The following is a 2,711-nucleotide window of genomic DNA, read 5'->3' as shown; positions in this document are numbered from 1 at the left end:
TCACAGATGTGCAGAGCTTTGTTGAGACTCTCCAACACCAAACTTAGAGTTTGGATATGGGAGTTCAACACCAAACTTAGAGTTTGGTTGTGGCCTCCCAACACCAAACTTAGAGTTTGACTGTGGGGGCTCTGGTTGACTCTGCTTGGAGAGAAGCTTTTCCTGCTTCCTCTCCATGGTTGCAGAGGGAGATCCTTGAGTTTTGAATACAAGGGAGTTCTCATTCCAATGAAGGAATATTTTACCTCTGTCAACATCAATCACAGCTCTTGCTGTGGCCAGGAAGGGTCTTCCTAGGATGATGGATTCATCCTCTTCCTTTCCAGTATCCAGGACTATGAAATCAGTAGGTATGTAAAGGCCCTCAACCTTTACTAATACATCTTCTACTTGTCCATAAGCCTGTTTTCTTGAGCTGTCTGCCATCTCCAATGAGATTTTAGCAGCTTGCACCACATAGATTCCCAGTTTCTCTATTACAGAGAGGGGCATGAGGTTTATCCCTGAACCAAGGTCACACAGAGCCTTAAAGATCATGGTGCCTATGGTACAAGGGATTATGAACTTTCCAGGATCCTGTCTCTTCTGAGGCAATGTCAGTTGATCCAGATCACTTAGTTCATTGATGAACAAGGGAGGTTCAACTTCCCAAGCATCAATGCCAAATAATTTGGCATTCAGCTTCATGATTGCACCAAGAAACTTGGCAGTTTGCTCTTCAGTAACATCCTCATTCTCTTCAGAAGAGGAATACTCATCAGAGCTCATGAAGGGCATAAGGAGGTTCAATGGAATCTCTATGGTCTCTAGATGAGCCTCAGAGTCCTTTGGTTCCTCAGAGGGAAGCTCCTTATTGACCACTGGACGTCCCAGGAGGTCTTCCTCCTTGGGATTCACGTCCTCTCCTCTCCTCACAGGTTCGGCCATGGCGCTTATGTCAATGGCCTTGCACTCTCCTTTTGGGTTCTCTTCTGTATTGCTTGGGAGAGTACTAGGAGGGATTTCAGTGATCCTTTTACTCAGCTGGCCCACTTGTGCTTCCAGATTTCTAATGGAAGACCTTGTTTCATTCATGAAACTTACAGTGGCCTTAGATAGATCAGAGACTAGATTTGCTAAATTAGAAGCATTTTGTTCAGAGTTCTCTGTCTGTTGCTGAGTTGATGATGGAAAAGGCTTGCTATTGCTAAACCTGTTTCTTTCACCATTATTAAAGCCTTGTTGGGGCTTTTGATCCTTCCATGAGAAATTTGGATGATTTCTCCATGTTGAGTTATAGGTGTTTCCATAAGGTTCACCTAAGTAATTTACCTCTGCTATTGCAGGGTTCTCAGGATCACAGGCTTCTTCTTCAGAAGATGCCTCTTGAGTACTGTTGGATGCAGCTTGCATTCCATGCAGACTCTGAGAGATCATATTGACTTGCTGAGTCAATATTTTATTCTGAGCCAATATGGCATTCAGAGTATCAACTTCAAGAACTCCCTTCTTCATAGGCGTCCCATTGATTACAGGATTCCTTTCAGAAGTGTACATGAACTGGTTATTAGCAACCATGTCAATGAGTTCTTGAGCTTCTGCAGGCGTTTTCTTTAGGTGAATGGATCCACCTGCAGAAGTGTCCAATGACATCTTAGATAACTCAGACAGACCATCATAGAATATATCCAGGATGGTCCATTCTGAAAGCATGTTAGAAGGACACTTTTTGGTCAACTGTTTGTATCTTTCCCAAGCTTCATAGAGAGATTCACCTTCTTTCTGTCTGAAGGTTTGAACATCAGCTCTAAGCTTGCTCAGCTTTTGAGGAGGAAAGTACTTGGCTAAGAAAGCCGTGACCAGCTTATCCCAAGAGTTCAGGCTGTCTTTAGGTTGAGAATCCAACCATAATCTAGCTCTGTCTCTTACAGCAAAAGGGAAAAGCATGAGCCTGTAGACTTCAGGATCTACTCCATTAGTCTTAACAGTATCACATATCTGCAAGAATTCAGTTAAGAACTGAAAAGGATCTTCAGATGGAAGTCCATGAAACTTGCAGTTCTGCTGCATTAGAGAAACTAATTGAGGTTTCAGCTCAAAGTTGTTTGCTCCAATGGCAGGAATGGAGATGCTTCTTCCATGTAAATTGGAATTAGGTGCAGTGATGTCACCAAGCATCCTCCTTTCATTATTATTATTTCCGCCTGCTATCTCCTCTGCCTGTTCGAAAATTTCTGAAAGGTTATCTCTGGATTGTTGTATTTTAGCTTCTCTTAATTTTCTCTTCAGAGTCCTTTCAGGTTCTGGATCTGCTTCCACAAGAATTTTCTTATCCTTGCTCCTGCTCATATGACAAGGAAGAATGGCCAGAAAAATGATAATAATAATAGAGATCCTTTATACCACAGTATAGGGATCCCTTTGTGAGTGGAAGAAGAGGGGGAGATAAAGGATGTGATGTAAAGGAAGAAACACAACTGTGAGGAGGCTTTGAGATGTGAGATGTCAGGATATGAATGAATAAATAGAATGAGATGGGGGAGGAATAATTTTCGAAAATTATTTTGAAAAAGAGTTAGTGATTTTTGAAAAATGGTTTTTGAAAAAAAATGTTAGTATTTTCGAAATTTTTTTTTTAAAATAAAAACAATTAGTTAATTAAAAAGAAATTTTTGAAAAAGTGGGAGATATTTTCGAAAATTGAGAGAGAGAGAGTTAGTTAGGTGGTTTTG

The 2,711-nt window shown here is 41.0% G+C and overlaps 1 non-coding gene across 1 annotated transcript; it reads left to right on the top strand.

Moving 5' to 3' along the window:
• Window positions 1-1,686: 1,686 nt before the first annotated feature.
• On the top strand, window positions 1,687-1,794 carry LOC148576802 (small nucleolar RNA R71). The gene has a single exon (XR_015903906.1). It is a non-coding gene; the product is annotated as a small nucleolar RNA R71 (small nucleolar RNA).
• Window positions 1,795-2,711: the final 917 nt, after the last annotated feature.

The sequence above is a fragment of the Arachis ipaensis genome, chromosome B1 (assembly GCF_059453495.1).
Source record: "Arachis ipaensis isolate K30076 ecotype BB chromosome B1, ASM5945349v1, whole genome shotgun sequence".
NCBI classification, from domain to species: Eukaryota; Viridiplantae; Streptophyta; class Magnoliopsida; order Fabales; family Fabaceae; genus Arachis; species Arachis ipaensis.
This window is presented reverse-complemented; position numbering and strand designations above follow the sequence as displayed.